At 46.8% G+C, this 21,099-nt stretch overlaps 1 long non-coding RNA gene across 1 annotated transcript; it reads left to right on the top strand.

Moving 5' to 3' along the window:
- Window positions 1-1,361: 1,361 nt before the first annotated feature.
- On the top strand, window positions 1,362-4,517 carry LOC308437915. Its single transcript, XR_013975571.1, has 3 exons — window positions 1,362-1,850; window positions 2,116-2,270; window positions 4,454-4,517. It is a non-coding gene; the product is annotated as an uncharacterized lncRNA (long non-coding RNA).
- Window positions 4,518-21,099: the final 16,582 nt, after the last annotated feature.

The raw sequence follows: 21,099 nt of genomic DNA, 5'->3' as shown, positions 1-21,099 counted from the left end.
GTAAATAGCATTCCTTTTACTTCTGCAGTGGACTTTTACCGCCTCATACAGCTGGGTGTGGAGACGCATGTCTTTAATCTCCGGAGGCAGGAAAAACCTCTATGGATTAAATGCCATCCATCGTTACAGGATAAGACCCTGTCTCAAACAATCAGCTTTTAAATCTACACGTTGCGTTCTGATAAGTTATCCCCAATTTCTCGATTCCCCTCCCACCTCTAGAACCCCCTACTGGTCCTGTTTTGTGTCCCACTGAGTTAGCCAGGGCTTCCTTTGTGACCACAGACCTTTTGCGACTTTTCAGAGGAACACAGTGAACTGCTTGGAACTACGCAGCCGGAGACAATGCCTGTCCCTCGCCTCAGAGTGCATCAGAGGGGTTCAAAGTTCAGGTCGGAAGTGTGGCCAGCAGGGCCTTCCCCCGATCTCAAACAGATCTCTGACAGCCCTGACCAACTGCATAATTTCAAGTGCACGAGTGCTCCGAAAGCGCCCATCTGTGGGTCAAACGAAGTTCCGAAAGATTCTTAAACTAGCAGTGGCTGTGAGTGGAAGCAATGTGAACCCAGGGCTGTCCATGAGGCAGCATAGTCGTTAGCATCATCCCGCGGGCTTCCCGGCAACCAGGCAGGCTCAAGAGCAGAAAGCAATCCGTCATCTTTCTGCTGGCTTCAGCCATAGGGGGAAAAGGTGGTACCACAATCCTCTCTTCCAGTGGGTGATGATGACGTGTTCTAAGGAGATGGGCGCAGAGGCGCTTGTCAAATGAGGGAAGAGAGAACGGAAGTCGGGAGAGGAGGAGGCGGGACTCCAGAAACCTCACCGCAACCTTCCTAGAATAAAATTACCAGGCAGAAGTGAGTAGCGCATCCACGTTTAAAACGCAGTCCTCTGCTCATATTTAAAGCCTGCCTAGCAGCCCCTTTAATATTTGGCAAGTCCCATTGAGATGAGACAGGATAAAATAAATTTAAAGCGCACCCCTTACATGGTTTTGCTTTCCATTTTCCACCAGCGTGGTCCAAAATGGCAACGTTATACGAGTCAAATCATCCATTTTTAGCTTTAGGAACCATTAAAGCCGCCAAAACCCTCAGGGGGACTGTCTTCCCTAACTTTATCGGGCATCGAACCTTCCCTTCCCGGCAGAGGGGCGGCCCAAGCTACGTCCCCGGCTCCTGACGTCCTCGTGAGCTCCCGGGAATGTGCAGGGTCCACGCCCTGCGGGCCCAGCTCTTTGTCGCCATCGGCCAGCAGGCGGCGCTGTCCCCACGCCGCGGCCACCGCCCGGCTTCCTCCGAGGCCATTTCCGTCGCAGCGGGTGAGCTCACCGCCGCCAGGCCTTGGAAGTCACCCTGGGCGATTGCTTAAGTGTCTGGACCATCGAGCCTCTTTTAAGCAACATTTTTCTTTCTTTCTTTTAACCTCTCTTACGTTTACCCGGCGTTTATTGACCATAGCCAAGAATTCTACTTCCGCGCTGTGGCCCCAGCGCCATTGTGTTCTCGTGGCGATGACCGCCGTTTGAAAACGTGGGCAGGCCAAAGGGCTCAGTGGAGAAAAGCGCTTGCAGCTCAGGTCCAGCTCGTTGAGAGTAATTTCCTGGAACACACTTGGAAATCAGGACACCGCAATCAGTGGCACTTTGCCCTGCACACGTGCTCCCACTCAAATACTTAGGACCAGAGCGACGGCTCAGCAGAAAAGACTGCTGATCTTGCAGAGGACGGGGTTCGGTTCCACAGCGCCCACATTCGCGCGGCTCACATCTGCCGGCTACTCCAGTTCTAGATCAAGTGACTTCAAGCCTCTATACAGGTGGCGAACATAGACTCACACAGCTACATATGGTACATGTAAATGAAAATAATAAATCCCCTCCCTTAACAAAAGTGGGAAACCTAATGAACGAAGTGCAAATATTTCTAGAAAAAAAAAACAACCTGCATTTTTTGAGTTTTAATTGATTAGCTTATTTAAAAGACCTCAACTTGGGTTCCACAAATTCTACAAAAAAAGGGGGGGGCCTCTGACATAACAAAGAAGGGATTATATGTCGAAAATGAGAATATCTTTTTTACTCTCGGTTTTTTTCGTTGTTTTTTGTTTTTTCAGCCTTATGCAAGCATGCCATATATCACTGGAGAAAATTCAGCTGTGGCGCCATCTGCTGGACACTCTGGTATGCTGCAAGAACTTGCAGGTCGAATTTGTAATGTGTCGCCGCTGGTAGTGAAAACCTTGCTTTTTGCCCAGGAAATAGCACCAAGGTAGTATTTACACGCTTTCTGCTCGTCCAAAAAAAAATGATAATTTTTAAAGATTTTGCTGTGGCGCATACCTTTAATTCTAGTACTCCGGAGTCAGAGACAGGTGATCTGTGATTTTAAGGCCAGCCTGCTCTACAAAGTGTGTTCTAGAACAGCTAAGGCTACACAGAAAAACCCTGTATTGAAAAAACTGAATCCAACCACCCCCCGCCAAGAAACCGGCCCTTTGCTAGAAAAATGGATTGGGATTGAAGGTCACAGGAAAACCAAGGGCTACATCCAGCACAGCAAGAGGCAGAATTCACTTAACTACACGCCTCCATGTTGAAAGCTGGCAGAAAAGGAAAAGCTTTTCTTCCAGTACTGCACACAGCGGAGTAACAGGGACTCCTGAACGGACTGATTTTGCTGAAGGAAATGTAAAAGGTGAAAGGGTGGCAAATATCAAGCGGGGAGCTGGAAAGTGTAAGACGTTGCCTGGGTGGGGTTTGGAACGAGAGCATTAAGCCCTGCCCCCACGTTCCAAACTCTTCAGTAGGATCTGATTTACTTGAAGATTTTCCTATTTAGGAGAGGCAGGCCCTTTCCACACAAGGGTCTAAACCCATTTGCAAACACATTTATTCCAAGGCTTTCAGGTAAACATTGTTTATTTGAAAAACTTCATTCAACATCCTTGCAATTCTGTTGCAACACATTCAGAAGCCACTTGGGGAAACCCGGGGAAAAGCAGAAATGTAGATCAGATTAAAACTGGCCCGCCCATCTGGGAAATCTCGGGGTTCTACTGCTGAAGCCCTGGTAATGGAAACCTATTAACAAAACATAGCTCTGACCAGGGCTGGGTCAGAGTCACCTTGACCAAGACAAGCTTTTATATTCTGGAATGAGCTTTTAGTGGTTTTTCCTGAGATGAAATAACTTCATCAACCATGTGGCCTGAAGGAGCCCAACTGATTACAAAATCCTCGGGTCCATGTCAGGTGACTTCCATTTTCAGTCAAAGTGTTCTAAGAGCTTCTTCCTCTTCTGCAATAACTAAGCCCTGGCGGTGAAACTGTTGGATCCCCTGCTTGTAGCATTAACCCTCTCCAGGGGCACTTGGAGAAGATGTGGCAGCTGTTGGGATTCTGTAAACCCCACCCCACAGTTACCTGGCACTATAAAAGGGGCTACTTACCCACTTCTCTCTCCCCCTCCTTCTTCTCTCTCTCTCTCTCTCTCTCTCTCTCTCTCTCTCTCTCTGTCTGTCTCTCTCTCTGTCTCTCTCTCTCTCTGTCTGCCTCTAATACCCTCTTAACTCTCTTCTCCCATGCCCTAAATAAACTCTATTCTGTGGCTGGTCCCTCAGGGTAAGGGATTCCCAACATGGGTACCCCAGAGGCCTCCTGCTAACCCCCAAGCCTCACCACACCTCCATGGAGCACCTCCCCCACCCCACTCGCTTCTTTTTCCTAACAACAGCCACCAAGAAGACAGAGTGGGAAATAAGTCTCCTCTAGGCAAGGCCTGGATGGGCTGGCTGTGTTGGAATACCAAGAAAGGGCCTTTGTCTGTTTGCTTGGCTTTTAAAGCAATCTTTCTGTCTAGCTCGGGCTAGCCTCAAACTTGGAATAACATTGCTTCATCTTCCTAACCACTAGAATAACTTGTCTAATCATAAGTTATGCATAGACGATATCCTATATCGAGTTTCCCTTCTGCTAATCATGTAGCAAACAGTAAATGCATATGTTGTGGGGCTGGAGAGATGGCTCAGGGGTTAAGAGCACTGGCTGCCCTTCCAGAGGCCCTGAGTTCAATTCTCACAACCACATGGTGGCTCACAACCATCTGTAATGGGATCCAATGCAATTGGGTCTTCTGGTGTGTCAGCAATGGTGTGTTCTTTTTTTTTTTTTAAGGTAAAAAGATTACATTTATTTTATCTTTAGGAATGTAAAGGTCTAATTATTCAAACAGTTTTATTATAAAACTAAACTCTGAAGGTGTCTACAGAGTTGGTTTTTTAAAGTGTTTTCTCTTTAAGTCAGTAGTCTAACAAGGATTAGAAACGACAGAACTGTTCAGTGTCTGACAAAGTAGAAAGGGTAAAAAATAAATAAGGCTTTAATTTGGCAAAATATAATACAACACCTTCTGTTAACTTGTAACGAATAATTTCTCCATTCCTTCACTTCCAGACTGGATCACTTCTCCTTCGTGTGAGTTGTTGATTTACGTCCTGAAGCAACTGCTGTAACTGAGTCAATGATGTGTTCATATACATAAAATAAATAAATAAATCCTTAAAAAAAATGCATGAGTCGTAGTGGCTATGAAAATGTCTGGGTTTCTGTCCTCAGAGAAAAAGGAGGGAACAGGTAGAGAGGCAGCTAGGAAAACTGAAAGGGGAAAGATTACCGAGAGTCAGGGATGCTCAGAAAACTGGAGCTTTCTCAGCTGATAGCAAGAAGCTATAAAAGGAACAGAACGCCTCAGGGGCACCCCCTGCGGGCCGCCTGGGTGCTTTCTACAGGAAAGAAATACTATTATTAAATAAATATTGCTAAAAGTAGAGAATTTCTGGACTCGAGGGCATGGTATACACTTCCTGGAATAGTACTGTAGATGAATGAAAAAAATATGAGGTACTTTTAATTGTCTTTATCATGTTCCCTTTGTTGTTGCTTCCTGAAGTGGGGCCTCCAACCTTGAGCTGCCTCACGTTCAGTGAGCGCTGCATCCCTGAGCTTTAGCTCCATCTGGAATGGCCCTTTAAGAATATTTATTTTACTTATTCATGGGTCCAGTTCCCTAGAACTGGAGTTACAGACAGCTGACTGTGAGCCACCATGCGGATACCGGGACTCGCACCCAGATCTGCTAGGAGAGCCTTCAGTGCTCTTAGTCGCTGAACTGTCTCCTCAGCCCCAGACCCGGTTCTTGATTACAGAAAAGGTTTGAGGAAGAAGCCTTGTCTGTTCTACTGTGGAGTTAAAAACAGAGGTGCCATTTCAGTCCCTGTGAGGAGAGGGAGGATTCCAAAGCATCGAGTTTTGGGGAAATACAGGGCTGATCAGAACAAAGCCATATGCCGTCTCAGTGGAAATAAACAGTGATATTTTAGAGATGAAAGGTGATTTTTCTGTGATTGTCTTCCACAATGGAGCTGGCAAAAGCCAGGCCTGGGAAAACAAGGTAATCACAGCTACTGGGGAGGCTGAGGCAGCATTGTGGGGTATCCACCAGAGAAGACTGGTTGGACAGGGATTTAAGCCAATAGAATGTCTTTATTAGCCATCGGTGACTACACTGGATGTTCAGGTCCCAGTGTAGCCCCGAGCCTTTCTCAGGTGAGCTTTTAAGCACAAAAACCATGTCCTGGGTTGACATACAACACAATAAACAAGGACAGTCAGCCAGAGCAGAACTACAGAAGCAAAAGCAAGGTTAGTGCGTTTAGAGAGTTTCCCAGAGCTGTGGACTTTGACAGGTGAGGTCTTTGTTTTAATTTTGGCAGGTGGTGCTGTCTACTTGCTGAGATCTACAGCCTGAATGGTACGGAGTCAATTGCGCTAAGATCTGGGGCCCTGTTACAGTTGGAAGTAGGAAGCTCTCAAGTTCAAGGCCTGCCTGCTTACAGAGACCGTAGTTAGTATGGTAAATCCCTAATGAAAAGGTGCAGGGTCCAGAACGTTGCTCCGTTGCTCGGGTCAAAGAAGGCAACTTGTAAGAACTCTAGAGGGTGGGCTGAGGCGTGGCTCAGTTGGTAGAGTGCTTGCCTAACAAGCAGGAAGACCTGGGTTTGAGCCCCAATGCCACCAAGCCAGGTTCGATGGCACATCGCTGTGATCCTGACATTCAGAAGGCATAAGGGTTCAAGGCCATCCTTGGCTACATAGTGAATTCAAGGCCGGCTTAAGCAATAAGCAGACCTCACTGAGATGGTTAATACTAATTGTCAGCTGGAAGAGGGGATGTCTCTGGAATGTTCTCCCAGTTGCTTTGAGGTGGGAAGCCTGATCCATTGTGTGTGCCGCAGGGCCCATTCCCTGTGGGATCCTGGCCTGTGTAGCTGGAGAGAGAGTTGATCGGTGGCTTTTCCGGGCTGTGGATGGGAAGTGATGCTCTGTTTCAAGCGTCCGACGTCTGAACGTCCCTGAGAAGATGGACTGTTGTGGGTGACCTCTGCACACACGCCAGCAGAGTGTCTGTCTCCGTGAGCGGAGAAGAGAGTCTGGTTGGTTCAAACCTCAAAGGGTCTGACACCGGGCAGTTAATTTTAGGCACATTTAAGTACAGTACAACTTGGGAAGAAGTTTCCCCGTGTAACACAATCCTGAAGCTAAGGAACGATTACACCAAAACTCTTTCCAGAGTACACCAGCCCCTCTTCCGGGAAGACGGGTTTTATAGACAGACTGGAGTGTCATCTGAAGGGTCTGGGGAGGGTCTGGTGTGGTCTCAGTCAGACATGGGGCAGACTTCCAGGAAAAGGAACAAAAACACACATTTTCATGAAACTCTCACAAGAAAACCTAGACGCAGTGATCCGCACCTTTAGTACCAATGCTCGGGAGGCAGAGGCAGGCAGATCCCTGGGTTCGAGGCCAGGCTAGTCTACAGAGTTAGACCTGCATCGTGAGACTCAGTTTTGAAAACAAAACAACAAACGACTTGTCTAGGGAGCTTGGTAAGATGGCCAGTGCTTAAGAGGACCTGCTGCCCTTACCTAAGGGGGACTTAAGTTCTGTTCCCAGCTCAGAACTGTCCTTAACTCTTGTTTCATGGGATCGGACACACGACCTCTCAGTTTCTCCTGACACCAAGTGCGTATGGTCCAAACTCACATGCAAGAAAAACACCGAGACACGTTTTTCTAAAAGAGTCTTCTCAAAATGCAAACAAGCAAACAAGACCACTAACAGGAAAGCAGGGATTATTAGTTTAGCAGACAGAATGCCCACCAAGCGGGCCACAAGTCCAGGGGGCCGTCCCTAGCACAACATAAATCAGATGGGGAGCATCTGCCTGTGATTCTAGCACTTACAGAGGCAGGAGGATTCATAGTTCTAGGTCAGCCTCATTTGTCAGTCTGTCTATCCTTTGAGGCCAACCTAGGATATAGAAAGACTGTATATAAAAGGAATTAAAAACAAAAAAACCCTCGGGTGCTGCAGAGATGGCTCAGTGGTTAAGAGCACTGGCTGCTCTTCCAGAGGTCCTGAGTTCAATTCCCAGCAACCACATGGTGGCTCACGACCATCTGTATGACCATCTGTAATAGACCTCTTCTGGTGTGTCTGAAGACAACTACAGTGTACTCATATACATAAAATAAATAATTCTTAAAAAAAAAAACAAAACCCAAAAAACCCTCAAGCCCACCAAGGATTTACTTTTAGAATAGAAAATACTTGATTATATTTGGGCTGAGAGATGGCTCCGCAGTTAGACACGTGTCTCAGAATGTCATGGCTGAAGACACCTCTGAGAAGGTGCCGCCTGGTGCCCTCAGGTTGCTATGGAAACCAGGGCCTGAGAGGAGCTCCTGGGGGTATTTACCACGGAAACGTAGAACAGAAGTGTCTTCAATCTCTGAAATAAGAGATGAAGTATGAGTTCTGGAAATTTTCATCTAGAAAGTAAAATCCACTAACTTCCAACCAGGGTTATTTTTATTTGAATGCATAATCAGGGGTTGAACTCAGGTTTTTCCGTCCAAAAGACTCCAGTAGGGGGCAGCAAACATTAGTGTGGATCTCAAGCTTACAATCATTTCGACACTATGAGAATACTTTAAAACGGTTTATTAAAATTATTTATGTGTTTGAGTGTATGTGCACCGTGTGTGTGTCTGGTTGCCACAGTGGTCAGGTGAGGGAGGTTGCATACCCTGGAATGGAGTTGGGGACAGTTGCGAGCCACTGAATGGGAGCTGGAATATGTCCTCTGCAAGAGCAGCTGGTGCTCTTAGCACCGAGCCATCTCTCCTGCCCCCAGATAAATCTTAAAAGAATTTCCACAGCTAGACCTACAGTTTTTATTTTATCAGCCTATAATCATGTCCAGTGCATCCGGAAAGCTGCCGTATGATCTCTCCTGTATGAAGAGAGAAAGGAGAAGGGGGGGAGAAGGGAAGGGACACCTGGGAAGTGAGTGCCGCTGGACAAAGGCCAGCCTCAGCTATACGAGACCTCTCAGAAGGGCAAAGAAAATCCACGCAGGCATTGTGACACAGTCCTGTGATCCCAGCACAGGAAGGCAGAGGAAGGACTGTCTGGAGTTGTTGGCTAACTTCTCTCCACGGCCAGTTTAGGCCAGCCCTGGAGACATAGTAAACCCTGTCTCAAAATTAAAAACATTCTTTAAAACCCCTCTGAACAATGGATACCATGTTGGTTTTTTTTTCTCCCCTGGGAGACACAAAGGCCTGTTCTTCCCACAGAGCACACCAAGGACCAATTCCACCCAAGTTTAACTTCTGAGTTAGTGAGTTTATCTGAGCACCGGTGATCCCCAAACAGCCAATCATCGAAGCCCCTAACCCTCCTGGAAGCTGCATTCTTTAACGATGAACTGCTTACTTCCTGTTCTTGCTGATGCCTCCGGAAGAGCAGCTGGTGCAGTATCCCCTGCACCTGGGCTTGGTGGCCTGGAAGGGTATGACTGCAGCCTTCGCTGAGGTCTTGGATGAGGGAATGTAACCCGCCTGACCTCGGTGGGGTCGCAGCTGCTCTGCTGAGGATGCTCTGCACCGAAGGCAGTGGCGACGAGGTAACTTCAGGAACTGCCTAAGGCACACACGTGGCTGTAGAGAAATGCAGATGCAGCTTTTCTTGAGTAGCCTGAACAGGCTCTGGTGCTCTCTTTTGACCTTTTGTCCTCCTCCTCTTCCTTCCCCTCTGACTCTCCTCCCCCAACCATTCCATGTCCTCCGACTCTCTCCCTCCCCTTTTAATTTTTGAAACCAACTCTCAGAGTATTCTGGCCTGGAAGTCACAAAGGAGACTCTCAGGTCTCAGAGATGCCAGAGCCATGAGATTCCTGCCCAGGAAAGCAGCAGGCAGGGGTGGAAACAGCCCAGGGTGAGAAGTGAGTTCCAGTCAATAAAGCTAGAAAAACGCTGAAGAGTGCTTTGACATCAGACAGGGACTACAGGATTTGGGGTTCGCCCCGCAGGGTTCTGGCCTTGCTTTGGTCCGTGCCCTACTTCCTCCGTTTGGAATTGTAATGTGTGGTCTGTGCCACTGTGTGTCAGCAGAAGGTAATTTAGTTTTCAGTTTTACTGGGGGTTTACAGTTAAGAGATGGCCTTGAGTCTCAGAAGAGACTGGGCTTTGAAAGTCTTGAGTCTATAAAGGACAATGGGGCGTTTGGATTTGGAATGAATGAATTTTGCATTATGATATGAGGGTGCAGGAATAGAAGGTGGTGGTTTGAACACATCAGGCTCAAATCTTTGAGTACTTGGTCCCTAGTTGGACTACTTGAACTCAGTGTCACTGGTGTGACTTTGCAGTTACAGTCTCTCTCTCTCTCTCTCTCTCTCCCTCCCTCCCTCCCTCCCTCCCTCCCTCTGTTTCTATCTTGCAGATCAGATGTAAGCTCACAGCACCGTGCCTGCTGCCATGCTGGTGAACTAACCTTCTGAACCAAAGAAAATCCCCAATTAAATGTCTTCCTTTTTAAGCCTTGGTTATGGTGTTCCTTCACAGAAACAGAAATAATAAGACATATAACACACACACACACACATAGACACACAGAGACACACAGATACACAGATACACACACAAAAACACACAGCTACACAGACACACACACAGACACACAATATACACACAAAGACACACAGATACATATACAAAGACAGAGACACACAGACACACACACACAAAGACACAGATATACAACACACACACACACACATAGACACACACACCGAGACACACAGATACACATACACAGAGACACACACACAAGATGGATCTCTTTAAATGTTTGGACCCACACAGAAGGGTCTGTGGATCCTGACTTGGGGGACAAGGGGACGCAGAAAGACACACAGGCAAAAGTATGAGAAAGCAGGGACTGGGTGGGCCATGCACTCTGCTGGAGACCTATACCAGTGGCAACCTGCCTGGGGAAGACAGCTTCAGTCCCAGGGGAAGCACTGACAGCCCATGGTCATGCCCATGCTAACTCTGCACGCTTTATCAGGGCGTCACACGCTTAAATGAAACAAAACTAACCAAACGTGTGATCCCTTCTGCCTGGGCCTCCTCAGCAGCTGTGTTAAAAGCATGCCACACCATGCCATAGCTTCTGCCTGTTCAGAATTTTCCAGGTAGAATCCCCCCGACTTGTGTTTTTGTTTTTTGTTTTTTTTTCCAAGACAGGGTTTCTCTGCTTAGCCCTGACTGTTCCTGGAACTCAGTTTCCACACCAGGCTGGCCTTGAACTCAGAACTCCATTCTCCATCTCCTCTGCCTCTCAAGTGCATGGATTGGCTTGTGCCACCACCTCTGGCTCTGGTAGCTTGTAACTAAAGGCTCCCTGCTGAATGGGGACTTCTGGGTCTATTATATTGGGTTGCCCCTCCGCAGCCATGGCCTTCAGGTTTCTGTTTGAATCTCACACGTTAAAAGCTCACCCATGCCACCTTGATATGTTGCGATTCTTGCCCACCAATTTCTCAACTCCTCTCTATTCTCTCTGCTTTTCCTCCTCCTCTTTTATTTTTTTTTACTTGCAGACTTTATTACAGCGAACCGGCCGCTGTTCTCACACTCTGCCCTCTGCGCAGCAGCCCCAGGCAGGCGCCCCCTTCACCCCAGTTGTAGTTACCTTGTTGGGGTCTCACACGGACTGTTCACGGGCTCCGGTGGAGGAAGGCACAGCGCCAACGCCCGACTCCTGTCAGCAGCTGGGGCTCCCAGGAGGCGCTTTTGTCACTGTTGCACTGTGGATGGTGGGGTCCTCTACGTTTCTTCTTATGACAGGGTAGCTAAACCTAGATTGGACCGGAAGTTACCGTTCTTGTCTCCTGAGTGCTTGCTTGGGTTGCAGGTATGCGCCGCCAGGTCGGAAATAAGCCGTGCTGCTGCACATTTGTTGGGGGGGGGGGGGGGTGGAGAGATGGCTCAGTGGTTAGAGCACCGACTGCTCTTCCAGAGGTCCCGAGTTCAAATCCCAGCAACCATGGTGGCTCACAACCATCTGTAGTGGGATCTGATGCCCTCTTCTGGTCTTTCTGAGAACACCTACAGTGTACTCATATAAATAAAACATAAACTTAAAAAAATTTGTTTTAAGTGGTTGGGGCAGCAGCACAGGCCTTCTGGGAGGCAGAGGCAGGCAGTTGACTATGAATTATAGGCTAGCCTGGCCTACATAGCAAGTTCTAGTCCAGCCCAGGATATATAGTGAAACTCTGTTATAAAAAAAAATTAAATTAAAATTTAAAAAGAAGTGAGGCAGAGTGACTCATACCTATAATTCTATCACTTAGGAAGCTGAGGCAGGAGGATTGCCATGAATTTGAGGTCATAGTAGATTACTTGGCATATTCCGGGTCGGTCTGTACTACAGAGAGACTTTATCTCAAAAAAAAACAAAGACAAAAAGCAAACAAAAAAACACCAAAAGCAGTTACCTATGTGGCACAGACTCCTAATCCTAGAACTTGTGAGTCAGAGGCAGGAAGATCAAAAGTTTAAAGTTGGGCTGGAGAGACGGCTCAGTGATTAAGAGCACTGACTGCTCTTACAGAGGTCCTTTGTTCAAATCTCAGCAACCACATGGTGGCTCACAACCATCTGTAATGAGATCTGATGCCCTCTTCTGGTGTGTCTGAAGACAGCTAGTATAGTTATATATAATAAATAAATAAATCTTTTTTAAAAAACCAGTGTGTGTGTGTTGTGTGTTCTATTCTGAGGAAACTGTTTTTGCATTACAAATTGTGACCCATACAGGAGACAGCTTATGTCTTTCATGTCTTCCTCCTATTAATTCTGTATAGATGTCTTGAGTTAAAGCAAGCACTTGAAACTGCATGTCATCCTTGAGTAGAACTGAGCATCCCTTCTGATGTGTGTCCAGGGTCTCTGTTGGAGCACAGCTGGAGAAGCAAACCAGGGCTCTTCAGGCCTCTTGAAACCTCACACCCTCTCAGTCAGGCTGTGGTTCCAGAGAAGTCCTAACCAGGATGTTTCCTCCCCTCTGCTTTTCCGGCCTTCTCTGGTTTGCTGACTTGGAAGTCAAGCCACGCCCACAGGAGCTGCCCGTCAATCACTCTCTTCCCATGCCCCAGGACCGATCCCACAACATTTCTACAGAAGTTCCTATAAAAGGATCAGCATCTGGACTCAGAGTTCAGGTATTTGTGCTTGGCAACAAGCAAGGGAAAATTTTTTTTTAGAGATGACCTTTCCCGCGACCTTCAGCTTGTTCTATAAAAGGATTTTGAGAGTTTGTGGCTGTACTTTGAAAAGTATAAACTAGATTGATGTTTTGTTTTTGTTTTAAGATCTATTTATTTTATGTATATGAGTACCCTGTAGCTGTCTTCAGACACACCAGAAGAGGGCACTGGATCCTACCACAGATGGTTGTGAGCCATCAATCATGTGGTTGCTGAGAATTGAACTCAGGACCTCTGGAAGAGTAGCCAGTGCTCTTAATCACTAAGCCATCTCTCCAGCCTTGGGTTGAAGTTTTAAGATCCTGGAAATAAGCTACTTTGATGGGAAGATCGCTTGAAGCAGGAGTTCAAGGACAGTCTGAGCTGACTAGGTCAGTCATCCATCTTAAAACCAAACAATATACAAATCCCTGAGCCTGATGTTCTGTGTAATTCTACCTACTTGGGCTGCAGAGGCAAAAGGTTCACAAGTTCAAGGCATGCCTGGGATATCTGTAGGCTTACATTCAGTCAGGACAGCTTGTTGAGAACCTGTTTCAAAATAGAAAGTGAAAAAGGTCTGCTAGCAAATGTCTTTAGTCCCAGCAATTGGAAGGCAGAAGCAGGCAGATCACTGACAGTCTAAAAAAGACACTGTCTATAAAGATGAATTAAAAGAAAGATGAATGTGTTGGAGAAATGGTTGCTCAGGGGGTAAAGGTGCTTACTTACTATAGAGCCTGCTTGATTCTTCTTCTTTTTTTACACTAAAATTGTTGCTTATTTATTCCTTTGTTCTAACACCCTTTAATCCTCTTTAATTTTAGTAGTTTGTTATATCAGATATGCATTATTTCTTTTTGTCTTAATTTTTTATTGGATATTCACTGTATTTACATTTCAAATGTTATCCCTTTTCCCCAATCCCATCCCCCCTCCCCCTCCCCTTGCTTCCATGAAGGTGCTCCCTCTCCCAACCAGACCTCCCCCACCTCAGTGCCTTGGCATTCCCCTACACTAGGAAAATGAGCCTTCCCTGGACCAACGGCCTCTCCTCCCATTGATGCCAGACAATGCTATCTTCTGCTGCATATGCACCTGGAGCCATGGGTCTCTCCCTGTGAACTCATTGGTTGATGTTTTAGTCCCCGGGAGCTGTGGTGGTTTTGGTTAGTTGATCATTTTGTTCTTCCCATGGGGTTGCAGACCCTTTCAGCTCCTTCAGTCCTTTCTCTAGCTCCTTCATTGGGGTTCTTAAGATTCTTAAGATCCTCAGGGTGGAAGGAGAGAACTGGCTCCTGCAAGTTGTCCTGTGATTTTCACACTCATGTCAGGAACACACATCACACACCCAAATAAATACACAAATGTTTAAAAAGTGAAAAGAAGACTCAGTGGTAGAGGGCTTGCCTAGCAGGCTCTAGGCCTTACATTCAATAACCCCAGTCCTGGAAGAAAACCCTGACTCTGCAGAGGAACTGCCTTTTCAGTATTAATTCAACACATTTTGTTCTTCAAATACCTTGACTTTCTACCTACCTCATCCTTGATCCCCTGGGTAGAAAAAAAAACGTAGACTCCAACTGGGCACTTTGATTCCCCATCAAAGCTCCTTTTTAAAAAAGATTTTTTTGAAGAAGAGTCTCAAGGTGACCTTAAACTTCTGACTTCATCCACCTTGTATGTGTTGAGATTACAAAGGTTTTGGACATCCTTCCTTCATTTCCACTCCCCTTGAGGCAGGGTCTCTTGTTTACCGCTGGATACACCAGACTGATTGACTCACAAGCTCCTGGGAATTCTCCTGATTCCACTTTCTGTCTACCTTCCGGCCTGCTGTCTCCACAGATAGGAGACAAAGCGCTGCAGTAAATATTAAATTTAAAAAATATGGCTTATCCCTTTATCGGCCCCGTGGTCTAACTCTGCCGGCCTGCTTCTAGTTCAGAGCCTCAGGCACTTCTGTCGCTCTGTCCAAGCTGCCCCCACGGTCTCTCTTCTTCCGCTCAACTCCCTTCCCATGACCGTTTTGCTCCGCCTGTGACTGCCTCTGTCCCAGGGTATTTCGTTACCCCAAAACTCAACACAAACACAACTCTACAGTCCTATAGCTTTTCATACAAGTTTATATATTCATTTCTCAATCCATAAACCCTCTACACAACAAGATTTCATCGAATAGACAAAGATACAAACTGTCCTTCTATATGAGATATTAGACTCATAAAATCCTTAATGTTCATAGCTATTTAATGCCAATTAAGCCACCTGGATCTCCATCTTGGAGTTTCTCCTCCTCCTTCCTCTGACCTTTCTCTCTCCCCCCCTTACCCCGCTCAGTCACTGGATCTCCTTTATTTTACTAATTAAAATGGGAAGGTTCAGATGAAGTCACCTCATGAGTACATAGCTAGGCAGCCCTTCCTGGGGAAGTGGAATTAACATTAAAATACGAACAGCTTCAGGACAATCTACAACACAGTGTCTGGTCCGGGGATCCAAACCATGGGCCTCACACTTTGTGACACTTTACCTGTGGAGTCAACTTTTCAACCCTGTTGCATGTTTGTTTAAAGAATTCTTTGTTTATTTTATATATGTGAGCACACTGTAGCCGTCTTCAGACACAACCAGAAGAGGGCGTCAGATCCCATTACAGGTGGTTGTAAGACATAGGTATGTTTATTTTTATGGAACTGGAGTTGTAGACTGTTGAGAACAGCCGTCCAGGTGATGGAGATCGAGGCTAGAGCTTCTGCAACAACAGCAAAAGGTCTCAGTTGATGAGGCAGAGCCACAGCAACCCCACCCCCACCCACCCCCAAACCCCGAGTCCTGGGTTTAGTTTTGTTTCCTCCAGGCAGAGTCTCTTGTAGCCTATGCTGATGACCAAGTCAGTTGTCAGCTCGGTCTCAAGGGAGGGAGTGAGGACTGAGAAGAAAAAGACAGTTGGACAACACCGTAACAGGACTCTGGCCAGTGCTGAGGCTGTGTGTGTGTGTGTGTGTGTGTTCGTGTGTGTGTTCTCCAGCCTGCTTTATAACATTCTAAGTCCATGCAGAGAATAAAGTCAGTTCTAGGTCCAGGAGCAAACAAGGCAATAAACAATGCCTCAATGCTTCCCACTCAGTGCTTCTAGGGGCTTATCAGGATGACCAAGACAAAAGAAATGCGACACATTCCTTGCATTCACCCAAATGTAAATATTCTCGCCTGAGCCTACTTCCTTGAGCCCAGTGACAAGTTCTTGCCAAATTTCTTTTTTTTAAGGTTGTATTTATTTATTTTATATATGTGATGTGTACACTATAGCTGTCTTCAGACACCCCAGAAGAGAGCATCAGATCCCATTACAGAGGGTTGTGAGCCACCATGTGGTTGCTGGGAACTGAACTCAGGACCTCTGGAAGAGCAGTCAGTGCTCTAACCGCTGAGCCATCTCTCTAGCCCCAGCTGCATTTTCTCAACTGTTTGTTGATGGGGAAGAGCCCAACCCGCTGCGGTGGAGGTCACCCCGGGCAGGTGGTCCCGGGTGAGAGGACACACTGAGGGAGACTGATGAGCAGGCCTGTCAGCGGCACCCCTCCATGGTCTCTGCCTTGGCTCCAGCCTCTGGGTTCCAGCTTGAGTTTGTGCCCTGTCGGCTGTGACTGATGGACAAGCACCCGGAATTATACGCCAAATGCGTTCATAAAATCGTAAACAATAAAGAGAGGGGATATGTCCCATGGATGTGTGGTGAGGTGTGGGTAAAGGGGGTGTTTCTGTAGGGCCCATGTTGAGCCATCCCTTCCCCCTGAGGGACCAACCACGTAACAGTATTGTATATAATAAAGTTCACTCAGGGCATGGGGAGGGGAGTTAAAAGGGTAGGGGGGGGAGATAAAATAGAGTAGAGGCCGCCATGAGCACGTGGAGAGAGAGGGGGTAAGGGGATGGGGAGAGAAGGGACAAAGGGGGAAGAGGGTATGAGAACAAGAGAGTGAGGAGGGGGCAAGCAGCCCCTTTTATAGTGCCAGGTGTACCTGACTGTTGCCAGGTAACTGTGGGGCGGGGCCTAGACAGACTGCTAACATATGCTAAATAAACATATGCTCAATAAACCCAGGTTCCTGGGTTTTTTTAGTCTTATTTTTATTTTATGGGCATTGGTATTTGGTATTTTTGCCTGCATGCCTGTCTGTGAGAGGGTGTTAGTTTCTCTGGACCTGTCACAATAAGACAGTTGTGAGCTGCCATGTGGATGCTGGGATTTGAACTCAAGACTTTTGGAAGAACAGTCAGTGCCCTAACCACTGAGCCGTCTCTCCAACCTGTTTTTAGTCTTTAATCAAAGCAGCACAAGGCCAACAAGGACAAGCAGATAGAGGATGGGAACAGTAATGGGCCCAAATGGAGTCAACTCTAGACCTCAGCACGGCTGACTTCATGAGGGAAGGGTTGTAGTGAGAGACTCGGTTTCTGAAAAGCCCAGTTATGGTATGTTTTGTCTTAATCCCAGGTGTGGGATACGGAGCTGCTTCAGATTGTCCACAGCAGCAGAACGCTAGCCTCCTGTGTGCTCTGGCAGGGGCACGATTCGACCAGCTGCAGATAGTTTAATTCTGAGGACTCTGGAGAGGGTAAAAATGCCAGAGTGCAGAAAGGAGCCAGGGGTTTGCTCTCGTCATGTGGCTGTATGTCCCGCCAGTTCCTGCTCCTGCTGTTGCTGGTGCTCAGGAAAGAGACAAGATGAAACTGGAGATATCCTGACTATGAGAACTGGATTTGCTCCAAGGAATTCAATGCTCCTTTTCAGCAGGGGGTCGTTCAGAGAGACCCCGGCCCCTCCCCCTCTAACTTTTTCTCCTACCTGGTGTTGGGGTGTTGAATTAGGGTTAGAAAGGCGGTAGAGATAAAAGAACCTCAAATAGACTAATTTTCTTCATTCTCTTTTTTTTTTTGGTCTGTTTCTCTCTTCTCACTTCCTCCTGTTTGTCTCTCTCCCCTTCTTTCCTTTTTTCTTTCATTCATTCATTCATTCATTCTGTCTGTCTGTCTGTCTCTCTCTCTCTCTCTCTCTCTCTCTCTCTCTCTCTCTCTCTGTGTGTGTGTGTGTGTGTGTGTGTGTGTGTCTTCTTTTAAGGCAAGGCCTCCTATAGCCTGGGTTAGTCTCACACTCCATACATAATGGACACCCGTATCAGCCCAGGCGCTAAGGGGGCGGAGCCAGAAGGAAGACAAACTCAAGACCAGCTGGAGCCACTTGTCCTAGGATGGCCAAGGCCATGGGTATGATCCCCAATAGTTGGGGTAAATGTTAAAGAACTGACTGATGCCAGGCTGGAGAGATGGCTCAGTGGTTAAGAGCACTGGCTGCTCTTCCAGAGGTCCTGAGTTCAATTCCCAACACCCACTTGGCAGCTGACAAATATCTGTAACTCCAGCTCCAGGGAATTAGACATCCTCACAGAGACCTTCATGCAGGTAAAACACCAATGCACATAAAAAAGAAGTCTGTGGGGGAAAAAGTAACTGGTACATAGAAAAACAAATGGTATTGACCGACACAGCCCCAGGGTAACCAAGGGAAGGTCCATAGAAAAGCTTGAGAGCCAGCAAAGCAAAAACAAACACAGAGCACTTTTTAAAAACTGCAGTCCCTGCACAAAGAGCTGCATTCTCCCCAGTTCCAAACGGCCCACCACAATATTTTCATTTCAAATTCCACACATTTTGTTTGGCTACGGTTCTTGCCCGCCCCCTTCTCCATTTCTAACCACCAAATTGATGCTTAGTGTCTGACTTGGGGGATAATCAGCAACTTGAGTTCATAAGGAGCATTTAAAATCTGGGGCTGGGGTGATGGCGCCGCAGGGATGGCGCCGCGGCCACTGAGGTGGTCGAAGATCGCTCGCGGCGGAGAGGACCAGGCACCCACACAGGGCACTTCAATGCCCCCAGTATTCCCAGTTCCTGGGGGATCTGCCGCCTTCTGACCTCAGAGGGCACTTACATGTATGTAGTGCACAGAAACGCTTACAGCTGGCACACATACTCACAATAAATTAGTAAGTAATGGAAGTTGATGGTTTAGAGTTTAAGCATACCTTAAGATCAAGAGCCAACGGAATCATTAGGAATTTTTTAAATATTTTGAACTGAAGGAAAATGAAAATAGAACATGTGAAAATGTAGGAGAAGCAGATACTATATACCACAGAAAGAACAAAGTTTATGGGATGCCCCTGGAAGGACTTAGAAACATACCTGCCAGAAAACAGAAGTCACAGGATGTTGTAAAACATAGATTTGGTCTTTGTCTCTTTCCTGGAACCTAACTCATAAAATCTCTGGGCTCTCCAAATCCACGTGTGTCTGTAGATAATGATGGATGGATGAATATTCCATTAGAACCCGGGTCAGGGCTGGAGGTGCAGGCGGGAGATTAAAAGAGGCCGGGACATTTGTCCTCAACCCACAGGCAAACTAGAGATATCCGAGAGGAGGGAATGTTAATGGAGAAGATGCCTCGGTAAGATCCAGCTGTAAGGCATATTCTTAGTGATTGATGGGGGAGGGCCCAGACCACTGTGGGTGGCGCCATCCTGGACTGGTGGTCCCAAGTTCTAAGGCAGGAGTGAACCATGAGAACAAACCGTTAGGCAGCTCCTCTCCACAGCCTCTGCATCAGCTCCTGGCGTGTTGGAACTCCTGTATTAATGTCTTTTGATGCTCAAAGAGATATAGAAGCATAAGCTGAATATAAAGCCTTTCCTCCTCAACCTGCTTTTGGTCATGATATTTTGTTGCAGCAATAAAAACCCTGACTAAGACAAGTTGGTACAGGGACGGGATAATACTCTGATCTTCTAGGGAGGATTGTGGAAAGACTTTGGAACTTTGGGCTAGAAAAGCCATGGAGTTTTGAGAGCCCAGTGGGCTGTTCTATGGGAGCCTGGAAGACCAGAATGTTCTGAGCAGTGCAGACAATGGAGGCCTGGCTCTGGAAGTTTCAGAGGGAAGTTTAAAGACTTTTTCCAGGGCCATTTGCTACTTTGATTTCAGTTTCTGTGGTTTTGGTTATCTGGGGCTAAAGAATCAGCTGTGATTAATAAGGGACCAGAACCACTAAAGCAAAACCTTTGCCTTTTTGGGATGCTTAATGCTGGCTGGAGCTGAGAATTTAGCAGTGATCAAGAAGATATCAGCACCACTGAGGTGTGTTCCAGAGGTGACCACGGTTATACCTGGTGTTCCCAGCTGGGCTTGGTGATGTGTAATAGTCAGAGTCGCCCACTGTTACTGATTTTGAAGGACCAGGACTAAAGGGGCCAGGCAGAGAAGTTGAGGTTTGGTATCATGAAGAAAGCCTATGGCAGGGGCTGGAGAGATGGCTCAGTGGTTAGAGCACTGACTGCTCTTCCAGAGGTCCTGAGTTCAATTCCAAGCAACCACATGGTGGCTCACAACCATCTGTAATGGGATCTGATGCCCTCTTCTGGTGTGTCTGAAGACAGCTACAGTGTACTCACATACATAAAAGAAATAAATCTTAAAAAAAAAAAAATAAAAAGGACAAAAAAGCTATGACAGGGCATTGGTGAAAGTACAGCCCAGTTGTAGGAGAAGACCCCAGCATTTTGAAGACCCCGGCACCACGGGACATGATCACCAAGGACAGCTGCCCTGGCAGAGTGAAGCCTGCTTGAGCTCAGAAGACAAGCTGTGTGTGCTGCGGAGAGCAGAGCTGCAGAAGGGACCCAAGCTTTGGAGGAGCCTGGAAGGCTGTGAGTGGATCCAAGACATCAGACATTGTGTTTATATAGTTGAAGTTGAATTTCGCTTTGCTTAGATTGTGACTGTGCCCTGGTTTTTCTTTTCCTTCTTGAGGTAAGAAAGCATTTGGTTTATTATTATTATTATTATTATTTTTAACCTTACTAAAGCCCACAGTTGAGTGACTTTGGACTGAAATTTTAATGTGTTTGAATTTGTAAAGGCTGTGGGACAGTTTTAAGTAGTTTGCTCTTTTTTTCATTTTCAGGAAGAACCTTGACTCCTTGCATGGCCTGAGGCTTTCCTGCCAGCTCCCTCTGAAGCTGTGTGTGTGTGTGTGTGTGTGTGTGTGTGTGTGTGTTTAACAAAATCCCCATCAGTATATTTTACCAATGGAGATTCGGGAGCCAGATGCCAGGGTGAAAACCTGCTAGCTCAGAGAGGGAGAGGAAGTACCTGGCTGACCTTCCTCCTCTGAAATGTCCCAAAAGAAAGTCCTTCAAACCCCCCCTAAGTGAATATCCCTTCCTTCTACTTCCTATGTGTCTCCCCATCCATCTTTCTAACTGCCTCTCGCTCTCTATGATTTTCCCCCTACGTTCATTCCCTGTCAACTGGTTGCTTGCTCTGCCTCTGGACCTATGGTTGACTTTACTTAATCCTGTTTACAATAAACAGCTCT

This window comes from Micromys minutus (assembly GCF_963924665.1).
Source record: "Micromys minutus genome assembly, chromosome: 27".
Lineage (NCBI taxonomy): Eukaryota > Metazoa > Chordata > Mammalia > Rodentia > Muridae > Micromys > Micromys minutus.
The sequence above is the reverse complement of the archived record's forward strand: the minus strand, read 5'-3'. Positions and strand labels throughout refer to the sequence as shown.